At 42.1% G+C, this 15,435-nt stretch overlaps 1 protein-coding gene across 3 annotated transcripts in view; it reads left to right on the forward strand.

The window, feature by feature from the left end:
• Positions 1-410: 410 nt before the first annotated feature.
• The window catches only part of ZNF385D (zinc finger protein 385D), a 766,537-nt gene continuing 751,512 nt past the window's right edge, over positions 411-15,435 (forward strand). For all 3 annotated transcript variants that reach the window (XM_030206770.1, XM_030206764.1, XM_030206774.1), the window contains exon 1: positions 411-576. The gene's annotated coding sequence lies outside the window, so the exon portion shown is untranslated. The remainder of the gene's footprint in view (positions 577-15,435) is intronic.

Below are 15,435 nucleotides of genomic sequence, written 5' to 3' on the forward strand. Positions count from 1 at the left end.
TAATAAAACGTGACATCAGGTGTTCCACCTCTTTTTCTGTTAGTTTTTAAAGTTAATCAGACAGCAATTTTAAAATGATATCTTTTCAACCAGCAGAGCACCTTTACCGTTCAATGGACCGAAAGGATGTAGAAACTGAAAAGACATTTAAAAAAATAATAATAATAAAGGTACAAAAATTGCACCAACTCAGGTTTGCTTGAAGCACACCTAGTCTCTGAGAGACTGTTCTGGGGTGGTGGGGGTGGGGGGAAGCTCTGGTACTCTTAGCACTGATGTCACACAGGCACAGCAAGGACATCACAAGGAGGAGTCAGATTACAGTAAGAATGGGCAGTGCAGCATGCAGCCTGAGTAAAGGCTAAATCAGACTGAGGATTGTATCAGGGATACGACTGCCTGCACTGCAAAACGCTCATCCTATGGAGGCACAGCGATCGCTTCTGCAATGCTGGGAAATGTCCCTCGGAGCTTAGAATGAAGGAGGTTTGGTTTACACGCCGACCCTGAGCGGGAGCTAATGCTGAATACACAGCAGCAGGATTTGCACTGTAATGAGAAACATTATGTATTTCGGTAAGTGCAAAAGCTGCCCTGGTGGCTGGTGCTCCGGCTTTTTGCCAGTCATTTGCTGCTGATCGCACTGTAGCAAACGTCTTACCCAGAACCGTCCGCATACTCTGTGCATCGGGAAACGTATAACGGCACTTCTGTCTGTTCATTGGAAAAGTAAGACGGGCTTATCTGCTTGATTCGTTGAAATGGTCTCGCATTTTGCTGAGTAGAGTTTGGGGAATTGGTTAAGGCGTGTGGCACGAGAAGTTAACAGTAAAACTTAATAAAATCGTAAAGCTCACCCGGCTTTTGCCGTGAAGGCATTGTTGCAACAACATTCTTGCACGAAAGAATAAAGGGACGTCTTTTTGTAGATTTTGTTTCCTTTGCAGTATAATGGACAGATAGTGCAGATCTAATTTATGAGTTCGGCTGCAACACAAGGAGAGAGGGAAAAAAAAACCCAAAAAACAATGTTTGTGTTAATAAGCCTTTAAAGGTCCCAGAGTTGCTTAAATACTGCGGTTGTCTGGAGTTTTCATTGCTTGGTGGAAACTTCCTTTACCTTTAGCTGAGCTACGTGTGTGTCTAAAAATGTGCTTTAGTTCCAGTTTGCTGTGTGATGATGATCAGTGCAATGCTACCTGCAGCAGAATGAATGTAACGACACACTGTAATACTGTCTGGAAGCAAAAACTGTGCAGGTATTTGGAAAGGAGAAGATGGATGCTGTTAAAGTTGTTCTTTCTAACATTTCCTTGTTGAAGGATGCATCTGTGTAAGCTTGACAGATTCATCTGCACAGGTAGAAAGAGCATGCTTACCATCCACTTTCACGTTGCACGTCTCAATTCGAAAGCGATCTAAATGTAATGAATCACTTTATTTTCATTCTGACATGCCTTATATCTGGTATGTAAGGTATTTGTTTCAATTCTTTTCTTTGCCTAATTGGAGGGGTGGGGTTGTAAAGTAGGGGAGGGGAGGGAAACTTTGCCAGATTTATACAGTACTGTGTTTAGCAGATTAAACCCACTACATGTTTGTAAATCTGTTTTAGTGTCACCCTGATTTCAAAAACATAGGAAAAGGCCTCTTAAGTTGCCTGACTGGGCATTCTTTTTCTTGGAGTGATTCTTTCTACTGAATTTGTAATACAAATCCCCTTATTGCACTGTTTTTATTTGAGGGGGGAGGGGTTATAGAGTGGATAAATATTTTTTTTTTCACCTGATGCATGTATAGCTGGTCAGTCTTCAATTTGCTTCTGGGTGAAAGATGGCTGTATTTCTATTTTCCTATAGAACTATAATGGAAAAAAACTCATCTTCAGCTCAACCTGTTCCTCTTTCCCCATTAGAAATGTTAGGTTATAGCTGGGTGAGCAAATTCTTTCCTGCCTGGCTGTGGTAGGACTGTAGGTTTTTTTTTTTTTTACCATAGATGTAAGTGCTTACACTGGGCAATGATTGACTTGGCTAAATAGGGAATACAGACTGAATGTCAGTTTATTTTGATCACTTTCTTGGCGTTTTGCTATACCTTTTAAAACTGGACAAACCATTGCCTTCTTCACAGCATTACTGATTGTATTTCACAATGCAAATTTCAGATGGCAGCGGTAGAAATCTGAATGCTGAGTACAGAAAAATAATGGCAATCAAGCCATGTGTAAAAACACAACCATGCAGTGCAACTCTACCCTGAAGGTTATTAAGAAATGGCTCGTTTATATACTCAGAAAAGATATTGCCCTCGTTTCCCTAACTGCTGCTTTTCATTTTAACTCCTTTCTTTTATGCCCCAGATGTTGCTGTACAGCATAATCACACGATACAGTATATTGTCTTAGGTTTTCATTCCCCTACAATAAAAAGTCATCTTTCTGTAATGATGTTGAAAAACATGTCATTAGCATGGCAAAATACAATATCTGATTTTAAAGAACAGAGGGGCCCTTTTACTAAGGTGCATCGAAAAATGGCCTGCGCTGGTGTAGGTGTGTGTTTTGGACGCACGCAGGTCCATTTTTCAGTACGCTTGCAAAAAAGGTCTTTTTTGTTTGGCCGAAATGGACATGCGTCAACATTAAAATGAGTGTGCATCCATTTTTGGCCTGAGACCTTACCGCCACCCATTGACTTAACGGTAAGGTATCACACGTTAACCGGGTGGTGATCATCAGCACGCATACATAATGTAGAAAATAGAAAATATTTTCTGCCACACGTTTTGGATGTGCATCAAAAATAGAATTACTTCCCAGGGCAGGTGGTAGCCGGGTGGTAGTTCTAATTTGTAGGGCCGCCAAGAGGGGGTGCAGGGGGGACAAAATTCCCTGGGCCCGGGCCTCCAAGGGGGCCCGATGCCAGAGTCAGGCCACCTGCCTGCCTCCTCGACTCCGGGCCCCCTGCATTCGAAGCGGCAGTCACAGATCCCCTCCCTTCCGGCCTTCCCTCCCTGTGTCCCGCCGTCACAGAAACCGGAAGTTACAGCAGACGAGGGCAGGGCACAGGGAGGGAAGGTTAGAAAAGAGGCGATCTGCGACTGCTGCATTGAATGCAGGGGGACCGGAGCCATGGAGGCAGGCAGGTGAGACCGCGGACTGCAGCGGCGGGGGGAGCGACGGGGGCAGCCTTGCCCCGGGCCCGGCCGAGTCTCTCGGCGGCCCTGCTAATTGACACACATTGGATGTGCATAGGTGCCTAAACGCCTTAGTAAAAGGGCCCCATAGTATGAAAAAGTAATGAAACCCCGACAGATAGCTGTGCTGTAGCTGAAAATTTGCACTGAAAGTTTGAACTGTTGTTTTCTTTCCTGCCTGTTCCTAGAAGTTTAAAATTGGCATGCATGAGGTAGGATAAGAAAAGGTTTGGAAAATAACCTGAACCTCTATAGCTGTTTCTGTGGCTATCCCAGTTACTGCTGTTAAAGGGGTTGGGGGTCCTATTACTAAGGTGCACAGAAAAATGGCCCGCGATAGTGCAGGCACGTATTTTGGGTGCGCGCAGATCCATATTTCAGCGCGCCTGCAAAAAAAATGCCTTTTAAAAATTTTTCGATGAAAATGGACATGCGGCAAAATAAACATTGGCGTGCATCCATTTCGGGTCTGAGACCTTACCACCAGTCATTGTCCTAGCGGTAGGGTCTCACGCATTAACCAGGCAGTAATGACCTACATGCGTTCAAATGCCTCTTGGCGCACGTAGCGGACGCACGCCAGAAAATAAAAAAGTAATTTTTTTGGACTTGCGTATCTGACGCACGACAAAGATGAAATTACTGCAAGAGCCAGGCGGTAACTCCAAATTGGCCCATATTGGGTGCACGTAAATGCTTACACGGCTTAGTAAAATGGCCCCTTTGTTAGGGTAGCCTATGCCACATGTCAACCTGTAAAGCCAACAGTTCAAAGAAGGAAATAATCCAAAAGCCACTACTTCTGCACAGCATATAATGCTTTAATATTGAAAGACTGATACTAGAACAGAGTTCCACTTTCGATTGTACAGAAGTATAACATTCTATATGCATTTGAATCCAGTATTCAAAGTATTAGACTCCCAATAGCTGCATTCTGGGGGAGGTGGAGGAGGGAGAAAGAAGAAAAAGATGTGTTAAGAATTACCAGCCTAATGGTTCCTTGAAATCATTTATAGCAAATAGCATTCTCCTGATGTATAAGAATTTCTTCAGTTCAATGCCTTTGCTGTTTCCCTTCTGTGGTTTAAATATTTGCTGTCTATCCCTTTGCATGTAGTATTTTGGTTGCTTCTGACAACACACTTTGTGACCTGACACTAAGTGCAATATTTAAAAAAAAAAATCTTTGCCAATACAGATTGTGAAGTATTTTTAAAATAAATAATTCCATATCACAACCAGTTTTCCAAAGATGACTGTCAAGTTAATAATTTATCAGTCAATAAAAGACAAGCAGCTGGAAACATCCTCCATACATTAGAGACAAGAAGCTGTAGGTGGGCAGTTCAAGCAAACCGTATGCAGCGCCGTGATGACTGGTGTCTGTTTTTGTGTTATGAACCTTCAATTAGGAAAGATTATTCGATTGATTGACATTTTCAATTGTTTCAAAACACCAGCTCCATTTTTGCAACATCCAGTATGAGACTGCTTTGTTCATTTCTGCCATCTGTTCTTCCACTGCCTAAATCATCACAGCATTATAGTAAATTGCAACACAGAAGTAGTTGATACACCCCTCCCATAACTCAAGTCCATTGAACTGCTGCTGATGGGGAGTTGCTGATTCGGGAGGCATGGATCATTTGCTGCAGTGGGGTAAACAGAGGGGTCCTTTTACTAAGGTGCGCTGTACAATGGCTTGCGGTAGTGTAGGCGTGGGTTTTGGGTGCACGCCGATCCATTTTTCAGCGTGCCTGTACAAAATGCCTTTTAAAAATATGGGCCGAAAATGGACGTGCAGCAAAATGAAATTTGCGGCGCGTCCTTACTGCAGGCCATTGACCTAGCGGTAAAGACTCACACAGTAACTGGGCGGTAATGACCTATGCGCGTCAAATGCCACTTGGCGTGCGTCCGATACGCGCGTCCAAAAATAAAATTTTATTTTTTGGAAGCGCATATTGGACATGCACAAAAAATGATATTACCGCAAGAGCCACATGGTAGCTGAGCGGTAACTCCATTTGGGCACGTGTTGGGCGCGCGTAGACGCTTACGCAACTTAGTAAAAGGGCCCCAGAATCAGAGGAAGTAGAAAGGGAATATGGTGACATATAACTTGATGAGAGCTATACACCATTGCATGAGGACTCTTGTACTGCTGTAGCAGTTGATTTTGCTGTGAAGGCTGATTTTCAGAAGTCAACCATGATAGAGAAATGCTAAATAAACATAAAGTTAAAAAAAAATGTACAGATTCAAGTAACATATCTTCGTAATTAAAGGTACAACTGTCTGAACATTCCACATTGTCAGATGAGTGAAGCTGTTATCTTGGCACCAATGGCTTGACTCACTCAGTAGATTTAGGTGATATCTGTCTTTCATTGTGTCACTAATAGCTATATCGATTCAATTCCTGAGAAAACTAGAGTCATTGACTGCAAAGAGGAAGCGTAGCCTAGTGGTTAAGGTGACAGTATAAAAGTGAATATATGAAAGTTAAAATCCCATTGGTCATCCTTGTGACCTAGGGCAAGTTGCTTCACCCTAAATTGCCTTGGATACACACTTAGAGCTAAATTTACTAAAAGGCTGGGGGGATGGGGTAGTGGGTATTTAAGTTATGTGTGTTTTTTTTTTATTGTTAAAGGGATCCCTAATCATTCTGCTTCAATTGTATGTGTACGTTGTATATAAGACTATTAATGCATAAATACAAAGAAATATTTTTTTTACCACTGGCCCCATTTTATTCAGAGAGACCTATTTTATAAATAATGCATTTAAAAGCATTAGCCTATTCTAAAATAATAGCTCACTTTAGTAAAGCTAGTTTATAGACTGCAAACTTTCTGGGGAAAAGGAAATACCTACTATATCTGAATTTAGTTTACTTTGAGCCACCAATGAAAAGAAAAGATACCAGCTAAATTAACAAAATACCTTTGAAAGGGCTTGTAGTGCATGAGCTTTTAAGAGCATACAGGCCCTTCTTCAGATGTTTACAACTTGGATGCTCTCATTTCATGGGCATATATATATCTTCCATAGAGGTCTAATATTTCAAAGATGTATTTTTTTTTCTTTTCAGTTGTACTGTATATTTTCTACTCTTTTTGCTCTGAGGGCAATTCACTTAAGGTAGTTTCAGCAGCCTGATGATAAATAGTTGACAACTGGCATTTCTGAAGTTTTCCTGTCATACAAGAAGGAGATCCAGCTGTTATTTGAGGGAAGGGAAAGGGAAGGGGAAGGGGGTTTGGATTTAATGCATACCTTTTTCAGTAGTAGCTCAAGGTGAGTTACATTCAGGTTCAGTAGGTATTTCCCTGCCCCTGGTGGGTTTACAATCTAAGACAGGGATGAACAACCATGATCCTTGAGGTCAACAACCCAGTTGGGCTTTCAAGATTTCAATATTGAATATGAATGAGATTGATTTGCATGTACTGCTTCCTATTATGGAAGCAGTACATGCGAATCTCATGCATATTCAGTGTGGAAATCTTGAAAACCTGACTGGATTGTGGCCCTCGAGGACCATATTGCTCAACCCTGATCTAAGATGTACCTGAGGGAGGTTTAATGAGTTGCCCAAGATCACAAGGAGTTGTGATGGGATTTGAATCTGGTATCGCCTAGTTCTCAGCCTGCTTCTTTAACCATTAGGTTTCTCAGTAAAAGCGATCTAAAAATAGGTAGGAGAATTTTTTTCAGTCAACACACAATTCAGTACCTCAAGGTCCACAACCCAGTTGGGTTTTCAAGATTTCCACACTGAATATATGTGCAGTTCTAGAGACCGCACCAACGGAAAGATATAAACAAGATGGAGTTGGTCCAGAGGGCGGCTACAAAATTAGTAAGTGGTCTTGAACACAAAAAATATAAGGACAGGCTTATGAACCTCAACATGTATACACTGGGAGAGAGGTGATTTGATAGAGAAGTGTAAATATCTCAAGGGTATTAATGACTAGGAAGTGAGCCTTTTTCAACTGAAGGAAAACTGCGGAATGAGGGGGCAAACCATGAAGTTAAGAGGAAATAGGCTTAGGAGTATTATTTCACAGAAAGGGTGGTGGAAGCTTGGAATGGCCTCCCGTTGGAGGTTGTGGAGTTGAGGACTGTGTCAGAATTTAAGAAGGCATAGGATAAGCACACGAGATTTCTTAGGGGTTGCAGAGGATGGGCAGACTGGATGGGCCATTTGGCCTTTACCTGCGGTCATGTTTCTATGTTTAAGCTATGGAACTCTGTTAGAAGATGTGATCAAGCTAGCTATGTTTCAAAATGATTGAGACAAGTTTCTGGAGGAAAAGTCTAAACCACAATTAGCTTGCAAAAGCCACTGCTTATCTTTGGATGTGAGCACAAAAATAAATGGACTACTCTTTGGGATGTTGCCAGCTCCTTGTAACCTGGATTCACCCCCAATGGAGGTTGGATGCTGGGCTAGGACACATCTTATGGGCATCTTATGTTCCTGTCTAGAAAGATAAGAACAAGAGATATGCAGGCTATCCTGACCTGAAAGGTACAATGCAGGAGATGGCAGGGTGCTTCTAGACATGGAATACAGCACCTCTGCATGGAAGGTGAGAAAGATACAGTGTGTGGCTGATGATTCTCCAGTATCCCAAGCCTTGGTGATCTTATATAAAGAGGATTATAAGATAGCAAGGATATGATAGCAAGCAGGATTGATGATTTTCATAGTTAATAAAAGGGAAATATGTTATTGTCCAGTGATTGCTTTTTCTTCATGGAGAGAATGGCTACATGGGATGTTACAAAATAATTATATAGATGGGGAAAACATTTTGTTTTTGTTTTGTTTTTAAATTCTGACTCATGCTGCTCTTGCCTACCAGCACTTTCTCAAGCTTTGAAAATTGTTAAGGCACTGGCAGAGAGTTATGTTACTAATGTGTTTTTTTGGCCTATGTGTGAATGTTGATACCTTTCTCAATAAATGCTATGTAACTGGTGCAACCAAGTGTTTCATGAACACAGAGAGAAAACAGTGTGGAGATTGAAGTGTGGGAAGACATTTTTTGGCTTCATGTCCTTAGACCAGGGGTTCTCAACCCAATCCTCCGGACATACTTAACCAGTCAAGTTTTCAGAATGTCCACAGAAAATATTCAAGGGAGAACTTTGCATGCACTACCTCCATTGTATGCAAATCTCTCTCATGCATATTTGTTGTGGGCAGCCTGGTTATCTGTGTCCTGAGGACTGGGTTGAGAACCCTGGCCTTACACCATGCTTATATCATGGCCTGAGTACACTCAGTGTGCTTTCCTTATTTTTCCATTTGGGCCCAGCATTTTTCTCTTGTTCCTTTTTAACTTCGGGCTCAACTGGAAGTAAGACTGGGATTCAGTACCATGAGCTTTCATTTGCAACTGCCCAAGGATTTTCCACTATTTTTATCAACGTCCATTCATCGAACTCACAGAGCACAATCAGCCCTTGGATGAAGGCCATACACCAGGGCTCTTTCTAGTCTCCTAAAATCAAGGTCCTGTATTTGTCCATTAGATGTTGCTGCCATGTAATAATTAAAAGACCCTCATTACAGGGCTGTGAATGCTGCTTCTAAGTATTCTTAGCCCTTACTGAGTCAGGAAACAGCAAATTTGACATACCAATGAAACCAAGGTCTTCCATATGCAACAATGCCATACAGCCACTGAGCCAGTCACTGCTCCATCTTATTTCTATAGAGGACCAAAATAAGCAAATCAATTTGCATTTCTGGAAAAGAATAATGTGATTCATGCATAGGGATATACAACAGCTAATTTATTCCATGGCTTGGAGCTGGGCCTGAAATGCTTCATTAAACACCTTTTTTGCTCTGCTCTGTTCTAGACAGCCTCACTTATAAATCCTGTTCTGGAGCTGAATAGAAAGCTTTTTTATTTTTTTAAATTTATTTATGTATTTATTTTTTTATCTACTGGTCTGCTCCAACAGGTATTTGTGGCAGCAAAATGGGTAAATAACAGGCTTATTTTTGAAAGTGAGCGCCGGGCATCTTCCGACATAAATCGGGAGATGGCCAGCGATCTCTCAAAAGCGGCAAAATCCGTATAATCGAAAGCTGCTTTTTTGACAGCATCGCTGCTTTCCCGTTTCCAAGCTGGCAAAAGTTCAAAGGGGTGTGTCGGCGGCGTAGTAAAGGCGGGACATGGGCGGACATGGGCGTGGCTACCAGATGGCCGGCTTTTGTGAATAATGGAAAAATACAGCGGCGTTAATCAGTATTTCACTGGATTTACTTGGTCCTTTTATTTTCACGACCAAGCCTCAAAAAGGTGACCACCGGAGGAAATGGGGAATGACCTCCCCATACTCCCCCAGTGGTCACCAACCCCCTCCCACACTAAAAAAATAAAAATGAAAACCTTTTTTGCCAGCCTGTATGCCAGCCTCAAATGTCATACCCAGCTCCCTGACAGCAGTATGCAGGTCCCTGGAGCAGTTTTTAATGGGTGCAGTACACTTCAGGCAGGCAGACCCAGGCCCATCCCCCCCCCCACCTGTTACACTTGTGGTGCTAAGTGTTGAGCTCTCCAACCCCCCCCCCCCCAAAACCCACTGTACCCACCTGTAGGTGCCCCCTTCACCCATAAGGACTATGGTAGTGGTGTAGAGTTGTGGGGAGTGGGATTTGGGGGGCTCAGCACCCAAGGTAAGGGAGCTATGCACCTGGGAGGTATTTGTGTATTTTAAAAAAATTTTTAGAAGTGCCCCTTAGGGTGCCCGGTTGCCATCCTGGCATGTCAGGGGGACCAGTGCACTACAAATGCTGGCTCCTCCCATGATCAAATGCCTTGGAGTTCATCGGGTTTGAGATCGCCGGCATTTTTTTCTGTTATCGCTGAAAAACAAAACTGGCCATCTCAAACCTGGCAAACTCTGGCATTTGGCCGGGCTAAACCGTACTATCGAAAAAAAAGATGGCCAGCCATCTTTTTCGATAATACGGTTCCGGCCAGCTGTTGCGCCGCTGCCAAAATAGATCGCCGGCGATCTATTTCACCAGCAACGTTCGATTATGCCCCTCCACGTATGCCAATAGATTTTTATGCTGGAATAGGTAGTACCACAGAAATAATAATAATAATAATAATAATAATCTAATTATAAAACCTTAAAATATACCCAGTGCCAGTGCAAAAGAAATAATTCCTTTTTTCCACAAATATTGTTTTCCCCAAACATTTTAATCAGTTTTCTCATTATTATAAGAAGGCAATCTCATAATTTTCAAGAGGTCTTTGAGTATCTCAGAGGCACCTTTGGATATCACCAGCTTTGCCCAGATTACCTTGAGCAGGCTGATTGAACAGTGACATCCTTTAACCTTCTAGGTCCATGTCATATTAGTATTATTAATTTCGTTTAGGTCAATGCCATTACCAATATCCTGTCTTATGAGCTGTTCTTCTAAACAGTATCACCTTGACCTTTAATGTCTGTTTTCAAGACAGAAGTGGCTCTTGTAAAAGAAATGTAATAAAGACAGAGTACTTTCTTCTCAAAAGATTTGTTTAAACGTAAACACCACCCACTAGTATTAAATTGCTCTGCATGTAGATAAATGCAAATAGACTGCCACGCTCTGTTTTCACTGCCTTAGAGATGACAAAACTTGCTCAGTGAAAGATAACCCCTGTGCATCCTCTGTTCATACAATAGTTACACAATCTTTTGATAGCTGTACATTTTACTATTATGTCATCGCTTATGAAGCTCTCTAATTAGCTGCCTGCCTTCCTGAGCAATTCCTGTGAACATCTGGGAGTAGTTATATTTGGAACAATGTAACAAAAATCTCCTCACACGTAAAAGAATCTGACTTGTTAATACAGTATATGTCATTTTATTTGTAACTTCATAGTCAATATGGAGCAGTTGCTTACAGAAAGTGTAAAGTAGGCATGTGCAGGGCAAACATTTTCATTTAGTTTCATTTCCCATGTTGTTTTTACTGCTTTTCGTGATTGTATTTTTATTATTATCATTATTTTAATTTTCATTACAGAGTGCAATGTCATTAATAGTGTGCATTATTCATAGAGACCAAAATTAGGCGCCGTCATGATCTGCACCGAGACACCCTTTTACTAAGTTGAGGTAGGACTACCATGCAGGTAACATGCGCCAAACTGACACTACCTGCAGGGTAGTATGGGCACCCAGCAGTAATTCTGATGTTGGTGCACGCTGTTTCCCACGGTAGAAAATAACTTTCTATCATGGGGGAAATTGCCAGTGGTAATCAGCAGCATGGCCACATTGCCATACACTGCCTGATTACCATATCAGTAGCACGTAAGCCCTTGCCACCAAGTAAATAGGTGGTGGTGAAGGCTCAGGCAGTAAATAGCCGTGCACTACTTTTAATATTAGCGCACGGCCATTTACTGTCCCATTGAAAAAAGGACTTTTTACCCACCATGGGAAAAGAATAGCCCAGAACGTACCAATTTCATGTGGCCACACTAGTGCAGGCCACTTTTTAGCACAGCTTAGTAATTAAACTCTGGAATTCGTTGCCAGAGAATGTAGTAAAATCGGTTAGCTTAGCAGGGTTTTAAAAAGGGTTGGCTGGCTTCCTAAAGGAAAAGTCCATAGACCATTATTAAAATGGAATTGGGGGAAATCCACTGCTTATTTCTAGAATAAGCAGCATAAAATGTATTGCACTGTTTGAGGATCTCGCCAGGTACTTGTGACCTGGATTAGCCACTGCTGGAAACAGGATGCTGGGCTTGATGGACCTTCGGTTCGTTCCCAGTATGGCAATACTTTTGTAAGGGACACTAAAAGAGTATTCTGAAAATATGTATGTTCCTCCGGATTCTACATAGCGTGCATAGAGATCCGTGCCAAAATCCAAGCATATTCTGTAACAACTCGCATAAGTTAATTGGCTTAATAAACCAATCAGCATTGTTAACAATGCTTAACAAGAAATAGCAAGCACTAATTGAAAATAATTACAATTTACGTGCACAACTCCCTAAGTGTATTCTGTAATGCACTGTGCCTAAATTTTAATGCGAGCAGGCAAAAAGGGGCATGGTTATGGGAGGGAAATGGGCATTTTGTGGGCATTTCAAAATTTACTTGCATTGTTAGATTTAGGTGCAGAGGGCCATATTCTATATGTGCCATATTTTCGTTGGTGTAAATGGAGGCACACAGTTTTAGGCACTATGATATGAACTAAGCGTATTCTATATACTGTGCCTAAATCTAGGCGCTGCTTATAGAATACACTTAGGCAGAAATGTTTTCCAAGTGGATTTTCTAGGTGCCATATACTACTACTACTACTTAACATTTCTAGAGCGCTACTAGGGTTACGCAGCGCTGTACAGTTTAACAAAGGACAGTCCCTGCTCAAAAGAGCTTACAATCTAAAATGCGAAATGTCAACTGTCAAGTGGGGGCAGTCTAGATTTCTGAATAGAGGTATGGGTGTTAGGTGCCGAAGGCGACATTGAAGAGATGGGCTTTGAGCAGGGCTTTGAAGATGGCCATATATAGAATCTGGCCCATTATGTATACACAGTTGCAAAGTTTATTGTGTTCTTAGATCCATCCATCAACCTTTCTTTCCCACTAACTATGAGAAATATCTAAGCAATGCACATTCTTAGTTCAAAGTAATTTGAACCTTTGACTAACATGATTCCATAGAAGTGTAGTGGAGCAATCTGAAGAATTTAAAATAGAGGAGTCCTTTTACTAAGGTGTTCTGAAAAATGGCTTGCGGTAGTGTAGGCGTGGGTTTTGGGCGCAATCCATTTTTCAGCGCGCCTGGAAAAAAGACCTTTTTAAACATTTTTGCCGATAATGGACGTTCGGCAAAATCAAAATTGCTGCGTGTCCATTTTGGGTCTGCAGCCTTACCACCAGCCATTGACCTAGTCGTAAAGTCTCATGCGGTAAATGGGTGGTAATGACCTATGTGCGTCAAATGCCACTTGGCGCGCATCCGATACGTGTGTCCGCCAATAAAAATTATTTTTCAGCCGCGCGTATCGGATGCGCACCAAAAAATGAAATTACCGCAAGAACCACACGGTAGCCAGGTGGTAACTCCATTTTGGCGCATGTTGGGCGCACACAGACGGTTACGTGGCTTAGTAACAGGGCCCCAGAATGATTTACCACTGGGTTTAATTGCCAAATGATAAGCATTACTACTGATTCTGTAGTGGTACTACAGTGCATATATGGGCAGTACATTATTTTATTAGCACTTTTAGATGATGTGAGACAAGTTTGACAAGGCCATTGTAACTTTGGGCGTCTTTTACTAAAGCTTAGCTCAAGTTATCTGCAGCAGGGCCCATAGGAATAAAATGGGCCCTGTTGCAGGTAACTCAAGCTAAGCTTTAGTAAAAGACCCCCTTTGTGTTACTCTATTTCAGTGCCACATTTGACACTTTGAGCTCCTTTTACAAAGCCATGGTAGTGATTCCCACACAGCAAATGCGATGAAGCCCATAGGAGCTGAATAGGCTATGTGGCATTTGCCACACCGGGAATCACTACCGTAGCTTTGTAAAAGGAGTCCTTTATTGATCTTCCTGACAGCGAGTGGTGGCATGATTTTTAACAAGTGTTCCTCGTGTTCTAATAGCAAGTCTTTAAAGGTAAATTTAGGGTAGGAATTTTCCTTCAGTCATTCACTTAAATGTAGGAAACCCCTGGGATTAGTTTTATTCCCTACCTCTGGGACTGATCCTCTGTAACTCAGGTTGCCTATATTTCATACAAAAACATCCATATAACATATGGTGTAGATGGTAAAGTTGGAATTTTATTTTTATTAGATGATTTTACTACTTGATTTTCATTGTTTTTAATGTTTTTATTCATGTTTTTCCATTGTTATTCTATAACAGTTTCTTATGTTTATACTGTATATATAAGATATTTATGATTTGCAGCATACAAATGCAATTTAAATAAATATGTGGCACTCTATTTATAAATATGCAAATAGTAAGGCTTGTCATATAGGGCCTGAGTACCTCCTAGATCTCAGAGCAAATGAAGGAGATTTACTTCTGGGACTGGAGGATGGCCAAGATTGCATTCCACACTAGACACAGCTTGCACTTGGATCAGGAAAGAGAACTGTAGTGACTGCAAAGGGGTACCTTGATACACCCACAGAGAGAAGGGACCCAGAACCAGGAAGTAGTGGCACCAGAGGGAAAAAGAAGTACAGAGGAGAGAGTACTTGGATCGAGAGGAGACGGGAGCATAAGGATTAGGAGGAAGGGCAATTTCCCCCAGAATATATTCCAGTTGCCTAGCACAGGGGCCCTTTTACAAGCTGTGGTAGAGCTACTGCAGCATTAGCGTGCTCCAATCTGGCACTGCCACTGGAATACTGTGCACTATCTCCAGTGTGTCAGAAATTTTTGTAATTTTGTAGCTCTGGGGGCTTATCCAGGGGTAATTGGGCAGTGCCACATGCTGCCTGCTTACTGCTGGGTTAGGAGGTGGTAAGGGCTCCAACAGGAAATGGCCACGCGGCAAGTATGCACTTACCGCACCACCATTTCCTGTTTTCTGCCTGTTACCTGCTGCAGTAAAAGGGGCCTCAGTGCATGGCAAATCCACACGCTGAAGCTACCACAGGGCCCCTTTTACTGCAGCTTGGTGAAAGGGTCCCACAGTGAGTAACCCAGTAAAAGGAGGCTGCAGCACATCTAAATGCTGAGACCCATGTGAAAAGAAACTAGTAATGGGGTCAAGAAAGCAAGAAAGTAGTGTCCTCTCTACGGAAGAAGATTGTGTGTGTGTGGAAGGGGGGTGTAAAAACTAAGGGGCCCTTTTATAAAAGGTGAGGGGGACCTACGTGTGGCAAATCAGCAGTACCAACCAGCTTGTACGTGAGGTGAGCGGTAATTCCAAATTTGGTGCACACTGAATCTGTTAATATGTGTTACAACTTGAGACCCCTCCACTGGAATAGTGGTGGGCCGAGCTCTATAGCCTAGACTGCTGAAAAGCACTGACTAGGCCTGAAAATCTGATGATGGCCTTGCAGCTGAGTGCCTGCGGAAGCAGGACCGCTTGGCAAACCTTATTAGGATCTAGTGTGACATTCAAATACAGTGTAAGGGCCAAGATGGAGGAGTTAATGGCCAAAATAGTAAGAAGTCAGGTTCATAAAATGGAGTC

Source organism: Microcaecilia unicolor, chromosome 1 (assembly GCF_901765095.1).
Source record: "Microcaecilia unicolor chromosome 1, aMicUni1.1, whole genome shotgun sequence".
In the NCBI taxonomy this organism is placed as follows: domain Eukaryota; kingdom Metazoa; phylum Chordata; class Amphibia; order Gymnophiona; family Siphonopidae; genus Microcaecilia; species Microcaecilia unicolor.